The sequence below is a fragment of the Danio rerio genome, chromosome 19 (genome assembly GCF_049306965.1).
Source record: "Danio rerio strain Tuebingen ecotype United States chromosome 19, GRCz12tu, whole genome shotgun sequence".
Classification (NCBI taxonomy): domain Eukaryota; kingdom Metazoa; phylum Chordata; class Actinopteri; order Cypriniformes; family Danionidae; genus Danio; species Danio rerio.
The window spans coordinates 9,482,617-9,499,535 of NC_133194.1; positions in this window are offsets into that span (position 1 = coordinate 9,482,617).

Sequence of the window (16,919 nt, forward strand, 5' to 3'; positions counted from 1 at the left end):
TGATTGTACAATAAGGTAGTAGTTAAAGGAATTGTTCACCCAAATATGAAAATGAACTCACCATTTACTCTTTTACGTGTGGTTTTAAAACCATTATGAGGTTCTTTCTTCTGTTGAACACAAAATCAGATATTTCGAAAAATGCTGCAAACCAGTAACCATTGACTTCCATAGAGGGAAAAATAAAAATAATATGGAAGTAAATGGTTACAGATGGTGCTGGTTTGAGTCCTGGCTGGGTCAGTTGGCATTTCTGTGTGGAGTTTGCATGTTCTCCCGTGTTGTTTCCTCTGAGTGTTCCGGTTTCCCCCACAGTCCAACCACATGTGCCATAAGTGAATTGGATTGGCCATAACCAGGGGGGTTCGAAAGACCCACCCCTCACTGACAAAGGTCCAGAATTTATCCAATACATAAGCTCATTTGGGCTCTTTGACTGCTATGCCGTTATAAATTGTGAAAATATCCATCAAAGAATGGATATTGGCTTTAAGACCAAGCAAAATCCTCTTTTGGCTGCTTCAGACTGAGGAAAGGTAAATGAGCTGGCCAATTTGTGTTTTCCTAGTAACAATAGGCTAGTTTTTAATTTAAAACTTGAACAGAATCCTTTTTTTTCTAATGATATGTGATGTAATAAATTTGTATTTGTATATTCTCATATTTTTTCTTCTAAATCTTTAGGAAATGTTTTTGGTACATCAAGATGTGTGGTTGATGATCATCTGACAAGCTAATCCAGCAAAACAATAGTATTTAAAAAGTATTTAAACCTCATAGCTAAATAGAAAATAAGGCAAATAACAGCAAAAAAATAAAAAAAATAAAATAAAAAAATCCATATAAAAAAAAAAAGAAAAAAGAACTGCCCTTTCATCAGGCTGGCTACAGGCCTAGTAGTGTATGTGTGTATGTGTTTGTGAATGTGAGAGTGTATATGTGTTTCCCAGTACTGGGTTGCGGCTAGAAGGGCATCTGGTGTGTATAACATATGCAGGAATTGTTTGCCGTTCATTCCGTTGTGTCAGCCCCTAATAAATAAGGGACTGAAAGAAAATTAATGAATGAATTGTTACAGATTTGTCGAATTCTTCAATATATCTTTTTTTTTGTGTTCAACAGAAAAAAAGAAACTCATAAAAGTTAAAGGCTGAGTAAATAATGACAATAAAAATTTTGCGGTGAACTATCCCTTTAACATTAGCTCATTCAATAAAATAAACTTACAATAAGCAGTGTTCATTGATAGTTTTTCATTTTATTATTACAAATACAATTGTTCATTATTAGTTTATGTCAGCTTTCTTTCTTAATTTTTTTAAAGTTTTACCTTACAATATATAAATTACATACATATTGCAATATATGCAGCGGATGCTCTTCAAGCTGCAACCCATCACTGGGAAACACCCATACACTCTCATTCACACACATATAAGACAATTTGGTTCACCCAATTCACCTATACCACATGTTTTTGGACTAGTGGAGGAAACCAGAGCACCCAGAGGAAACCCACAGGAAGAACATTCAAACTCCACACAGAAATGCCAACTGACCCTGCCGAGGCTTGAACCAGCAACCTTTTTGCTATGAAGCAATCGTGCTACTCACTATGCCACCCTGACACCATGTGTGTCATATAAAATGTAATGTTTAATTGAGTGAATTTTTTCAACACATTTTAAACATAATACTTTTAACAACTCATTTTTTTTCAGACATTGTCTTTACCATGATGTTAGTTTATAATATGTTGTTATTTTGCTAATGCAGTATTCAATTTAAAAGCCTAAATGGCTTAATTATAGGCAAGTCATTGGACAACAGAGGTTTGTTGTGCAGCCAATTGTATAAAATCATATAAATAATAATAATAATAATAATAATAATAATAATAATAACTTAAGGATGCTAATAATTTAGAACATAGTAGTTTTCAAATAAAAAAGATATACTACAGTTGAAGTCAGAATTATTGACTTCAAGTAAAGACACCCCCCCCCCTTTTTATTTTTAGTATTTTTAAAAACATTTGTTTGTTTTAATAACTAAAGCAATTTAAAGGATAATTAGTTTAACAACTTAGTGTATTAGGAAAGTCATTGTATAACAGTTTTTTTTTTCTTTTTGTCGACAACTGAAAAAAATATTGCTTAAGGAAGTAATAATATTGACCTTAATTTTTTTATTATTATTAATAACTGCTTATTGTCTTGCTGAAATAAAATATGACTAAAATAAAACATATAATACGAATAAAATAAAACAAATACAACCTTCTCCAGAAGAAAAAATATTATATGAAATACCCTGAAAAATCTCTTGCTCTGTTAAACATCATTTGGGATATATTTGGAAAAGAAACCAAAACAAAAACAAAAAAATCACAGGAGGTCTAATAATTTTGACGTCAACTGTATACAGTCTAATGTATTTTTAAACCATGTTTAGCACTCAAAGTGCAATATTTTCTCCTTTTTTGCAAATCACTTCCTGACTTATTAATCTCCAGCTTCTCTTCTGACCTCTGTGGGCTTTAAGATTTCTCTGGACAACCTGAACAGGCCAAACTATAAAATCATCATGACTGCTGTGGGTCTGAATGTGCACAGCAGCCGGGGTTTGATATGATTGGTTTTGAAGTGTTTTCCAGCATGTGTTCTGGGCCTAAAGGCCTCCGCGTCTCCGATCTGTCAAGTCCAGCTCCGCACTTCCATCTGATGCCATTGTGCTCGGCCTAAGACAAAGACTGACGGAGATACAATGTGTTTTGCTGCATCTCAGGATGTTTTGTACTTTGCTGAGTGACAGTGCGATTACAGTGTTTCATCACTTTGCCATTCTCTGCTTTGTCAATATTTTGACAGAGGTTTGTGTGCTCTTTTCTTCTTGTTAGCTATAAGGTTTCAGCTCCCCAGCTCAGAAAAACCACATTATCACTTTCCCTATTGTTATTCTTTTTTTGCTGTGTATAAAAGAAAGGTTAGAAGCAGGACCTACTGTACACTGCTGAAACTCACTGTTGTGGTTGTGTTAGTTGCCAAAACATATTTTACATCTTCATTTATTTCTAAAGAGTCTTGCATAAAGTCTTACGCTTAACTGAATTTATTTGATTTGATTTGATCATGAATACTGTAATATATATATATATATATATATATATATATATATATATATATATATATATATATTTTTTTTTTTTTTTTTCAATTTAAAATAACAGTTTTTTTTATTTTAATATATTATGAAATGTATTTTATTTGCGTGATACAAAGCATATTTTGAGCATTGCTAAGATCTTCAGTTTCACATGACCTTCAGATATAAATATGCTAATAAACATTATAATAAGGAACAATTCTTATTGTCATAGATTATGCTAATTTTACCAAAATAAATAAGCCCATATTCAATTATTTAAATTGTTAAACAGAAATAATGCTTTGACGACCGCATCCATACATCTCTGCAATGACCCAAATTTATTAATAAAGTCATCTGGAATGGCAAAGAGTTCTTTGGTTTCATCTTCAATGCCTCCTCCTTCATCTTACCCCAGCATTGCTCAATAATGTTTATGTCTGGTGATTGGGCTGGCCAATCTTGGAGCACCTTGACCGTCTTTGCTTTCAGGAGTTTTGGCTGAAGTATGATGCTGCGTCAACCAGACGTGGAAGAAGCGTCAAGCGCGAGTGATGCAAATGTTAAGTTATTGCAAACATCCTGTGGTGCGATTCGCAGGAATTTAGTGGCGTGAGTGGAACGTTTCGTGAGATTGACGCACTTAAGGTGTGTATTGCGCCTTTTGCGCTAAAGGTGTACACACTTAAGGTGCGTATTGCGCCTTTTGCGCTAATGGCTCAAGTTGGTAAATCTGAACGGAAATTTGCGCCTCGTAAACCAATAAGAAGCTTTCGCTTGTAAGGGAGTATGACTTAGCGCCAGTTGTTGGTGTCCCCGGGGGGAATCCTCCTGCCAATACTGGACAAAACTGGACTCAAACTGGGCTCGGCTCAGTTGAAAGCACAGCTAAAATCATCCAGGTATAGATTCTGAGAAGTTGGGTGCACCTCAGAATGGATTTAGTGGACTCAGACACGATTCCAAACGAATCAACACTGTTTTTCAGTCTTCCTAAACCACATTTACGCAGCTATTGTCTGAATAAAATCCATGTAAGCCATTTAGCAACGAAGCTAGTCACTGGGCCAACAGAAACCCTGCCCATGTCGTGAATCACCATCTGTTATGAAGTGAATTTGACATGCGAATGAAGCAGATTTGATGGGCGAATGAGACGAGTAAATTCAAAATGTTCACGTGTCTATTCACGCTTGAATATCGCGATATAACCACGCGTACTGCATCTGGTGTGAACACAGCTTGAGAGGAAGTGCTTTCCCCATACTGAATGTAACCCCAAACCATGATTTTTCATTCACCAAACTTGACTGATATCTATGAGAATCTTGGGTCCATGTGGGTTCCAATAGGGCTTCTGCAGTATTTGTGAGTATTAGGATGCAGTTCAGCAGATGATTCATCTGAAAAATTTGCCTTCTTTTGCAAATGATCAACAATAAGTCATTATATTTTTGCTCTTACAACTGTACACAATAGTGGCCTCAGTTTTTGATGTTTAGTGTATTTGTTCTTTGACTTTTTTCTTGTGTAAGTTCACAGATCACCAAACTTTGGAACCCAAAAATTAATTATTAAATTAATTAATTATTAAAAATAAATGTTCTTTATATTTTCACCTGAATGTCAAAAGTGTAACCACACCTTAGTATAACATCCAGAAGGTGTGCAAACATTTTTTCTCATAGCTGTGAGCAGACAGTGTGACTTATAACCTTGCAAACTTCCTTTAGCGAAATATTTGGCTAGTGTGCTTTTTGCTATCTTTGAATTAAACGCTACTTGCGATGACATTGGGTTATTTAATACAGTGGGCGCTCAGACATTTTCAAGTGTAGCTTAAGTGTCCAAATGCTATTTGAGGCCACATACGGCAACCACGCAAAACTTTCTCCAGCTCTGAATGATTGAGCGTTCAAATTACATATGAATGATGAATTATGTAACGTACTTCATTCTTCTCTCTTTCTCTCTCTCTTTTTGGTTTCCTCACTTTCACCTCTGACTTATGTTTGCACAAGGATTTTCATTCCCCAAACTATTATTCTTAGTCTGTAATTCTTTTTTTAAAATAACCGCACACTACGGATGAAGAGATGAACTGTTCTCAGTACTTTTGATTCAGTGGATTAAACCTGTTGACATGTTGATACTGGTAGGAAATATGTCCCAAAGACCCCCCCTACTGAACATTCTGCTGAAAGGGATTATGGTGTTTTACACGGTATTGTCATTTAATGCTGCAACTTGTCATTTAATAACAATCTAAATCCCTTCGCAAGTCATGTTAAGTTCAGTGGTTTAATTCCTCAAGAACCTTAAAGCACCTTAGTTCCTGTTGCTCATCTCTCTTTGTAAGTCAATAGACGTCTAAATCATTTTGATTGTTTAACTTTCACCTGTAGGGGCGGCACGGTTGCTCATTGGTTAGCACTGTCACCTCACAGCAAGAAGGTAGATGGTTCGAGTCCCTGCTTGGCATTTCTGTGTGGAGTGGGTTTCCTCTGGAGTTTCTTCCAGAGTCCAAAGACATGCATTATCTAAAAGTTAATGGATGAACTAAATTGGTTGTAGTGTATAAGTGTGTGTGTGAATGTGAGAGTGTATGGGTGTTTCCTAAAACTAAATTGCGGCTGGATGGGCATCCGCTGCATAAAACATATGCTGGAATAGTTGGTGGTTCATCCTGCTGTAGAAAACCCTGACAAACAAGGGACTAGGTCGAAGGGAAACGAATGACTGAATGAATGAATAAACTTTCCCTTGTGTTATTACATAACTTTGACTTTTTTGTAGTTCTAATATGGCACAGATACAAAAATAAGTATGTGTGGGCAAAATGTTGGCAACTTCTTTCAGATATTACCTTTTATGCGTTGAGTAATGTAGCTGTTTGTGAATGCAAAAGCTCGGCAAAGATTGAAGTGCACGATTAATGGAGAATGCTATGGAACAAAATCACTGCCAGAAGTATTGAATAAAAAACTTATCGAATAGCACAAACTGAAAAAAAATAATATATTGAATTGACAACTGCTTGCATTTTAATGACTTGGGTTGCCAGGGTTTGTGATTTTAGGTTCTGAAATTTAACACAGCTGTTTATTTAAGCTGTGAATATTTCAACTAAAATATTTCAAACACGTTTTCATACCTAAAAATTCAATAATTCTTGTTAAATTTCCAGATTTCACTTACAAAATATTCAATACGGGTAAAAAATACGAAGCATTATGTTCAAAGGGTAATTTTCAGTTTATTTTATTCAATTAAAAAATTCAGTGGATAAAATTTGGCTCTTAAAATTTGACATTACATCCGAGAACTGCAGGAAAAGCAATAGATTGCAGATTGACAATCTCCAGCTGCTTTTCCACTAGCAGGTTGGCCAATTTAAGATGTTTAAACCAGTAAATAAGTGAGGGAAAAAGCTAATAACAGCACAACAGTAGCATTTAATATTGTCAATGTCAAATTTTAACAGCCGAATTTGATCCACTGAATTTATGGAAGCAATTTTTTTACGAAAATAAAGTGAAATGAAAATTGTCTTTTGAATATTATACATGAAATCTGGAAACTGAACAAGAATTATTACATTTTTAAGTATGAAAACGTGTCTGAAATATTTTAGTTGAAATATTTACAGCTTAAATAAACAGCTATGTTAAATTTCAGGACGTAAAATTACAAATTCTGGCAACCCAAGTCATTAAAAAATACAAGTAGATGTTAATTCAATGTTTATTTATTTATTTATTTTTTTGTGCTATTCGATAAGCTTTTTATTTCAATAATTTTGGCATTGATTTTGTTCCATAGATTGTCTTCGAAAAGGAAGAAATGAAAGTGTCTGAAAGCAGTCGTTAATAATTCCAGTTAATAATTCCAGCAAAAATCATCATAGGTTTGTAATAAATTTGCATAATACAAGTCTATAGTTTTCATTGGCGGCCCATGAACATTGTCTACTTCCATGGTTGTGTAGTTGTAACTTCAATTTGCTTTGTGTTCACCAAAGTATGAGGACTCACTTGATTAAAATGGTAAGACTGCCTAGGGTCAAAGGTAACTTTAAATAACGTGATTTTCCCAAATGCACCCCAAAAAATGTCAGCAAATCTCCTCATGCTTTGAACATTCGTGTAAAGGTCATTATCGAGTAACATGCTTAAACAAGAATACACATTTGTAACCTCCCACACAGAAATCAATCATATGAACATGGGATACTTATTTCTTTGTATTGCTGCATGTTTATACATAGTGTTTCTTTCTGAAAAATTTCTTTCTGAATGTCTTCTTTATTAGGTGAATTGTGTTGCAGCCAACAATAAATCCCTGATTTATTAGGCTGTGGATTTAATTTATAATCAAGTTTCCTAGATGTTCCAATCCACTGATCACATTTGAAAGCAGAACTCTGAAACATATTGTATTGATCAGGCTGTCAGTATTATAAAGAAATACTAGATAGGTAGCCCAAAGCAATAAATGAAAATAATCAAGCAGAAATGGAGAATTTTCCCTATTGCTTGGTTCACAGAAAATGTGAAGAAAACATATGGAGCTGGTCACTCTCTCTGAATTACTCACAGGATGTTTTTCACGAAATGCAGAAGTTTTTTTTCTTTCCAATTGGCGTGCATTATTAAATTCCATAACACTCTCGCTAGTCCTTACTCCCTATCTAATACCCCAGATTGTCACGTGGGCATGAATGAAATGTTCATTAGTCAAAGTAAAACTGCCGAACTGCAGTTAAAGTCACCCAAATTACAGGAAATTTGGGTGAAGTTTTCAGGTGAAGTTTTTTTTCCCTCTCCGCTGTCGCCACTGCCTCGCATGGTTCAGGATTGGTAGAGCTACGCATCGATGAATTGGCTCTTCAGTGTTTGAACTCTCAGTAATGAATAAATCACACTGAACTGAGCTAAACTGAATTGAACTGAACTTAAACACTACACCTGAACTACACTGTTCCAGTTACTGAACCACACTGTTCCAGTTACTATGACCATTTATGTGAAGCTGCTTTGACACAATCTACATTGTAAAAGCACTACACAAATAAAGCTAAAGCTGAATTGAATTGAGTTGAAACTTTTACATGAAAGCACTTCACATAAACACCTCAATTATATTATTGTTTGTTAAGGCAAATAACTAGATTAGAGATGTCCATGTAAACATAGTACAGTAGTGTCTTCGAAGTAAGTGAAAGATCCAGAAGGGCATCCTGCTGATTTGATTCAGAAGGGCACTTTTTTTGTCAGACGGCTCACCGGTCAGGTATACATCCATGCTTAAATATCAAGGTGAAAGTCATCATAGCTTGCGTAGAATAGACCCAGCTCCCAACCCCAACTTTGAGATTAACGGCGATATTTATTTAATCGTGGGATCTTGCGTTAAAGCAGCACGTTAACGCTGATAACGGCCCACAACTAGTTGGAACCCTGCACTTTTTACAGTATAGGCATATTTTATAGATGTTTTTGACATTCATAATGACTCTGGCTAACTAAGTAAACTAAGTAAAGCTGACAGACCTGGTAGGAAAACTACAGAATTTGTTGCTGTTGTCACAGTAGTTGTAGGTGTTGTCACCTGTTTACACACAGGTCTTTGTCTTTTGTTGTGTAGACGCAAATATGAAAGAAATGTAGCTACATTATAAAACCATTAGATTTGGGATGGAAGTAAACCTAATGTTGGAGACCTTCAAAAATAAATTTAGCAACTTTGAAAACATCATAATAGGAGCACTTTTTACATTTCAGCAGATTTGAGCAGATGATAGGGCAGAGGAGATTGACCTGATGTTGCCCTCGATGTTCTGATAGCACTTGATGGCTGTGGTTTTGCGGCTGAGTGCCTCGCACTCCTCTCTGCCCTGTCTGTGTGCCCCGCTATGAGGTCAGTGCTATGGAAATGCCTGTAAAACTGCACTGGCCCGAGTCATAGTGAATCTGGAAAAACATCAACCGCTGCCCCTAAACAAAGTGTTGGCAATCAATCGCTTCCTGGGTTTCCACTCAACCCTGTCCAGCCCATAAAGTGCATTTAGCCAGGTCATCTTTTTTTTTTTTTTTTTTTCGAGGATTCTCTGTAATATCAATAAAGTTTGATGTGGTTTGAAAATGGTATGTGGTTAATGGCTTGTGGAAATGGAGAGAGCATCATCTCAGTTCCATGACGAGCTGGCAAAACTCCCCCCTGTGTTATTTTTGCCTTTATAATAGGCAGCATTTTTTGAAGGGTTCATAATTCGAGAAACATCTGCCAGAACTACTCTGCACTGTAAATGAGTGACACGGTGTGACAGGACAGACACGTAGATGAAGTGTAACCAGACATGAACCAGATATGAATCGATGGTAAATGAAGATAATGGAAAAGATCTAAAAACATGGTCTAAAATGTTGTTTTATGCAGTTAACATATTTTTGATACCCTTTGCAACTAAAGTTTGTGCACTAAAGATGTATTGAAAATGCTTTGACAATCTAATGCTTAATGTTGAAACTGTTCACCTTAATAAGTCATTTTGTATTGAATATAATGTATCCGTGGTCTTGTAAAATAATGGCTCAAAGCTGGAAGCTACTTGTTCAGATATTTTAAGAGTTTATTTATTAGAGTATACACTCAAATTACTTTTGCTAATTCCTCAAACTACTTAAAATGAGCTGAAACAACCCAATTCTTGAGTTATTTTGTGATAACTTGTTTTATGTTTGATCCACTTAGATTTATAAAAACTTATAAGTTCATGAGCAGTACAATCACCTCCCAGCAAGAAGGCTGCTGGTTCGAGCCCAGGCTGGGTCAGTTGGCATTTATGTGTGGAGTTTGCATGTTCTCCCCATGTTCGTGTGATCATTTGGTATCATAGGTGGCGTATAAGAAAGGCAAATGCCTCTGGATTACGCTTATTCATTCATTTATTCATTCATTTTCTTTTCAGTTTAATCCCCTTATTAATCATAAGGGCTGCCACAGTGGAATGTACCACCAACTTTTTCAGCATGTTTTACACAGCGGATGCTCTTCCAGTTGCAACCCATCACTAGGAAACATCCATACAAATTCATTCACACACATAGACTACAGACAATTTAGCTTATAATTCAGCTATACCACATGTTTTTGGACTTGTATTGTGTTTGACTCCCATGAGCTTGGAGGACTGCGTCCATAAATCTCTGCAATGACTCAAATAACGTATTAATAAAGTCATCTGGAATGGCAAACAAAGTGTTTTTCAGGAGCTCATCAAGATTCTTTGGATTCATCTTCAATGCCCCCTCCTTCATCTTACCCCAATCATGCTCAATAATGTTCATGTCTGGTGACTGGGCTGGTTAAGCATCTTGGCCTTCTATGCTATTAGGATCTTTGATGTAGAGGCTGAAGTATAAGAAGGAGTGCTATCCTGCTGAAGTTTGTAATGTAATGGGCAGCACAAATGTCTTGATACCTCAGGCTGTTGATGTTGCCATCCACTCTGCAGATTTCTCGTATGCCCCTATATTGAATGTAACCCCAAACCACGATTTTTCCTTCACCAAACTTGGCTAAATTCTGTCATAATCTTGGGTCCATGTGGGTTTAGGTCTTCTGCAGTTATTGTGATGATCGGGATGCAGTTCAACAGATGATTCATCTTTTCCATATGATCAACTTGAAGTCAAGTTATTATTTGTTACTCTTACAACTGAGATCTACGACAAGACTTTTGTCAGGTAGTGTAGTATGATTATGAGATCATGAAAATTAATATAATATTTTTTTGTTTACCTAATAAATAAATTAAATAACTTATTATTTTTTATTAATTGTTTTTTTTTTTCAATAAAAATAAAATCTTCAAATATAATGTTTTATTTAGATGATTGTTGCAGAATTAGCATATATAATCATAAAATCTATCAAGTCAGTTTTATTTTTAGCAATTTAATTCCTTAATTAATTTTATTATTTACAGACAAAACATAATAGCATCACATCACTGACCCATGTACTAGAATAGAAAATTGCACCTTTTTTACTAGCAATAAAACATATTAATGACTTAGAACATAATTCACCACAATCTGAACTTAAACCTTCAGGATACAAACTAAAAAAGGATTTTTCTGAATTAAAACCAACAATCTTCCCCTCCATTTGTGATTTAATATGGTCGTTGGCTAATCAGTATAGAAACGGCGGAGCTGGAATAAATTATAAAGAGGGAAAATGCAGATTGGAAATAGACAGAGCCAAAAAAACAGACAGAAAAATGAAAGAGACATGGTGTAGAGAGATGGATATGGAGAGAGAGAAAGAGAGAGGTTTGACCGAGCTGACACTCTGGAGACGCTGAGCTTGGAAACTCTGCAAGACTGTGGTCTCGTCTGAGAGGACAAACTCACACACGTATTCCTGTGTTCGCTGAAATCAGATGAGGACATACTTGGCCACAGTGTGTGTGTGTGTGTGTGTGTGTGTGTGTGTGTGTGTGTGTGTGTGTGTGTGTGTGTGTGTGTGTGTGTGTGGCTGTGTGTGTGTTTGTGTGTGTCCGCATCTATTGTGTCCACATTTATTTGCACATCAGATATTACATTTGCACTGTTTATGCCATTTGAAGCCAGAACATGTTTGTTTGAATCTCCTTTAAGTTTAAATGTTTTTTCAATATTTCATCTGAGATCATTTTCATCCATGCTGTTATGCTTGAAATAGGCAATGTTTATGCAACATGATTCCAATGCTACCCGGGCCCTGATATATTCAGTTTGTTGTTCTTTATTTAGGGCTAAAATACAATATAACCAGTTGTGGACAATAATAAAGTATTCTATATTATATCATTGCTGTATTTAATCTGTACACTTTACTCTATTACCTTTCCTGATGAAGTGGGGTAAAAGTTATTTTGAAGGAAATCATTCAATCATTCTCAGAGACAAGATAGTGGTGATTGATTTGTGATCGAACCATTTAAACCAACTGAACTAAACAATTAAGTTATGAAATATGCTGCGGTCATAATCAAGTTTAAGCATGCAAAATTATGTTGTACGGCGCTGCAAAAAGGGACAGGATAAAACAAGATGGATGTATGGATGGAAGGATGGATGGATGGATGGATGGATGGATGGATGAATGGATGGATTGATTGATTGATTGATTGATTGATCTGTGGACCACAGCGATGGATGGATGGATGGATGGATGGATGGATGGATGGACAGACGGACTGACGAACGGATGGATGGATGGATGGATGGATCAGAGTAATGTATGGATGAATGAATGGATTTATCGACCAGAGTGATGGATGGATGGATGGATGGATGGATGGATGGATGGACCAGGGCAATATGTGGATCGATAAATGGATGGATGAATGGATGAATGGATTGATTGTTGGACAGATGGAACAGAACAATATATGGATGAATGGAAGTATTTAAGGATCAGAGCGATGGATGGATGGATGGAAGGATGGGCGGATGGCCCAGAGCAATGGATGGATGGATGGATGGATGGACCAGGGCAATGGATGGATGGATGGATGGATGAATGGACAGAGGGACCAGAACCATGTATGGATGAATGAATGTATTTACACACCAGAGTGATGGATGAATGGATGGATGGATGGATGGATGGATGGATGGATGGACCAGGGCAATGTATGGATGGATAGATGAATGGATGGATGGATGGATGGATGGATGGATGGATGGATGGATGGATGGATGGATGGATGGATGGATGGATAGATGGATGGATGGATGGACGGATGGACGGACCAGAACAATGTACGGATGAATGAATGTATTTATGGCTCACAGGGATGGTGGATGGATGGATGGATGGATGGATGGATGGATGGATGGACGGATGGATGGACGGATGGATAGATGGATGGATGGATGGACCAGAGCGATTAATGGATGCATGGATGGACCAGATTGATTGATTGATTGATTGATTGATTGATTGATTGATTGATTTTCCCAATGTTTCAGTGTGGACAGGACATTTAGGAAAGTGCTTGATATGAACTGAGAGTGCTCTGAAATGGAAAAGCGGTTTTTATATATATGTGTGGATTAATGTACACATAAACTTACTTTCACATCAAATCACTGCTGTTTTAGACTCGTCTTACTGCACACACAGAAAAAGTGTCTGAATGTTGATCTATATATGTGTGTTTGAGTATGTGTGACAGCTGAGAGTGTTTAGTGGCAGTAATTAAAACTAAGTGTTGTAAGGTGTAAGAGTGAGACCCCGAACCCCCACTGAGGCCCTGGAGTCTATTGAGCTCGACTACAGCTGACCCTTAGGGTGTCCCGAAGGCCTGATCAGGAATCAGATGTCTCACCCTCATTCCTGACTGCAGTTATCATGTCACAAGGCCAAACTCGCTCTGGTCCTGCTCCGAGGCAGAATTTCTCCCTGTAGGTGGGCGTCTTTCAGCATGGTCCGATGCCTTGTTTTGTTTTGCTCGTTTCAGGAGAGAGTGATATACTGAGGGAACAAGGAACATTCACACAGACTTTGCAGTACTGCAGTTAAAAAAAACACAAAAGTAAATCATAAGTAATCACAAGTCATAAGCAAATCTCAGTACATAACATCTCATTCATATTCATGTGTATTGTCTAGGCTTCTGTCTGTATCAGATTTTCTTTGTTGCAATTATTTTCAGAAGCCTTTATCATGATGTACGATATTATCAAGATATTGACCTAAGCTGTAAGACTTAAATTTACTTTAACCAAAAAAAAAAAGCTTAGTGTATTGATGTATTTTATACAATCCCCGGCCACTTTTTTAGGTACATCTCAGGCATCCCAAGTTGAGAATAGTCATTCCCTGGTGAGACTGAGATGATTTGCGGGAGGTTGTGGGAGTAACGCGCCGTGATGTTTTTGATGACAGGGGGGGTTTGGGGCTTGGTTTGACAGGGTGTGTGGGGATGCGTTGGGAAGGAGTGAGAAGGGTGCACGACGTACTTGAGGACCGGGAGAGACACATGCGATTTCCGGGAGATTATCACACGTTTGTGGGCATCCGGGTGTCTCTATGCATATGGAACTTCAGGGAGACTTTGGATGTCTGCCATACTTAATCTATTCTTTTATGTTGTTGATGCCAAATTCTGACTCTATCATCCGAATGTGGCAGCAGAAATCGAGACTCTTCAGACCAGGCAACATTTTTTCTAATCTTCTATTGTCCAATTTTGGTGAGCCTGTGTGAATTGTAGCCTCAGTTTCCTTTTCTTAGCTGACGGGAGTGGCACCCGGTGTGTTCCTCTGCTGCTGTAGCCCATCCACCTCAAGGTTGGACGTGTTGTGTGTTCAGAGAAGCTCTTCTGCATACCTTGGTAGTAACGAGTGGTTATTTGATTTGAGTTACTGTTGCCTTCCTATCAACTTGAACCAGTCTGGCCATTCTCCTCTGACTTCTGACAGTTTCTGAAATACTCAGACCAGTCCACCACATTCAAAGTCACTTAAATCACCTTGCTTCCCCATTCTGATGCTCGGTTTGAACTGCAGCAGATCGTCTTGACCATGCCTAAATGCATTGAGTTGCTGCCATGTGATTGGCTGATTGGAAATTTGCATTATCAAGAGGCTGGACAGGTGTACCTCATAAAGTGGCCGTTGAGTCCATATGCTCAGAAGAAACAAATGTTGTTGTTTTTTAAAGGTTGATAAAGTACAGTAGGTAACACTTTTAATGATACAGTTTCATTGGTAAATGATAGTTTATGCATGGAAATCTGAAATATATTGCTATATTATAGATACGTATTAATTTCAAACACAAAAATACCAAATTTTTAAAAATTAAATTGAGTTATTAACAACATTTAATTAAATGATTATGACCTATCATTTTATTCTAGTCATTACCTAAGGAATTAACATAATCTAAGATTAATAAATGCTTATTTTAGTTGACTTCAGTTAAATTCATTCATTCATTTTCTTTTCGGCTCAGTCCCTTTATAAATCAGGGGTCGCCACAGTGGACTGAACCACCAGCTTATCCAGCATATGTTTAACACAGCCCTTTCAGCCGCAATCCATCACTGGGAATCACCCACAGACACTCCTTAACACACATACTCTACGGCTAAATTAGCTTATTCAATTCACCTATATGGCATGTCTTTGGATTGTGGCACCCTGAGGAAACCCACGCAAACACGAGGAGAACATGCAAACTCCACACAGTAATGCCAATTGACCTAGCCGGGGCTAGAACCAGTGACCTTCTTGCTGTGAGGCGATCGTACGACCCACTGTATCACCGTGACGCCCCTTTAGATAAATTATTGGATGTTAATGAATTAAGCCTTGCTGTACAAAGTTAACGAACAAAAGTCTTAATAAATAATCACAGAAATTCAATGTTCTAGGCCTGATTAACATGTAAAAATGTTTGTTTAATTGCCTCCTAAGTCTTCAAGAATTTGATGACAACTGACTACTGCCAATCCAATCTGAATAGTATTAACAGACACACTAAATTTTAATTAATAAAGAATTATTCACAGTATTTGTGTAATCATTCACAATAATTGCCCAAGATATCAATATTTTTTATGTTCATTATCACGATATTTATTTTATTATTGAATATCGGTATATGTGAAGTCATGTTATGATTGTAAAGCTTATGAACATCCCTTTCAAGTAAAGCAATACCCATTCAATCATTTTCCTTCGGCTTAGTCCCTTAACTCATCAATGGTTGCCACAGCAGAATGAACCGCCAACTTATCCAGCATATGTTTTACACAGTGGATGCCCTTCCAGCTGCAACCCAGTACTGGGAAACACCCATTCACTCATTAACACACATACACTTCGACCAATTTAGTTCATCCAATTCACCTATAGCACATGTCTTTGGACTATGGGTTAAACCGGAGCACCCAGAGGAAACCCAGGCTAACACAGGGAGAACATTCAAACTCCACACAAAAGTGCCAACTGACCCAGCTGGGACTCAAACTAGAGACCTTCTTGCTGTGAGGCGACTATGAGCCTTCATGTCAATAATGTCAAAAATAATGTGTTCCTTTAACGTAAGACATGTTAACCTATGTTGGTCTACCAACAGTTACATATGCTTCATTTAAGGTTTAACAATTTCTTATTGAGTGCCACATTTTCAGAAAGCTGTGGGATGCATGAGATGCTACAAAACAGTACAATTGTAAAATATGTCAATTTAGAGAGAATTTACATAAAAACAATGGATAAGTCACAGTGGAATGTATAGTTGTGTTCTGTGTGCGCAGTCCCAAGGTGCAGAAAATGCTGCTTCATTCTTTTTTCCTTGCTAATATTTTTTCAGCTTCAGCTTTGTTTCAAGAGCAAAAACCACAAAACTAATTCGATGATACAGAAAAGAGGGCAAGTTCTTTATGTCTGTTTCCTCCTTTTCAGACTGTTCTCGGCTCCAGTAATCTCACGCGTCTTCATTTGAGTTTCAGAAAAGAGCTCAAAGTGTGCTCAGGTTTGCCAAAAAATGGAAATCTCAAACTTTTTTTCATTCAAATTCAACCTAGACCAAATTATCTGGTTGATTGCTTAATGTAATTCAACAAGGTTACCTTTTTATTGATTTATCTTAGAAGAAACATCTGTCAACATTGTAAAACTAATAAATTGATAAGCCTCTTATAAAAAAAACTTTCCTTTGTTTTATGTTGTTTTGTTGCAGTTTGATTTAGCATTTTTGAGGTA